Source organism: Notamacropus eugenii, chromosome 1, assembly GCF_028372415.1.
Source record: "Notamacropus eugenii isolate mMacEug1 chromosome 1, mMacEug1.pri_v2, whole genome shotgun sequence".
Taxonomy (NCBI): Eukaryota; Metazoa; Chordata; class Mammalia; order Diprotodontia; family Macropodidae; genus Notamacropus; species Notamacropus eugenii.
The window spans coordinates 284,272,802-284,273,247 of record NC_092872.1 but is presented as its reverse complement, the minus strand read 5'-3'; positions in this window follow the sequence as shown (position 1 = coordinate 284,273,247).

Below are 446 nucleotides of genomic sequence, written 5' to 3'. Positions count from 1 at the left end.
AATGAGACTTGGAAGAAAAGGAGGAAGGGAGAGAAAAAGCGGAGATGGAGAGATAGAGACAGAAACCAACACACAGAAAACCAATATCATCACAAGAACAGGAAGAGAAAGACAGACAAAAACTTGAGATAGCAGACTGGTGTCTGGAGCAAAGCAACCATACCGCAGGGCTCTCTGCCCTTCTGGATCTCCTTCAGTTGCAAGTGGGGTTAATGTACCCATCTCAGATTCTGAAGCCAACAGTCTATAAGAGAAAGGGAGAGAGATCTGGGGAGGTTTTCTGGGTAGGTAGCCATAGTGGGGGCTCAGGAGAGAGAGCTGAGGGGGCTGGGCCCAGGCATTAGGAGAGGGAGAAGTTAGGCCTAGGAAATAAGAGAATGGGTGGATGAAAGTGTCCTGAAGCATTCTGTCCTATTCTCAAGTCTGGGCCCACCCAAGCCCAGCTA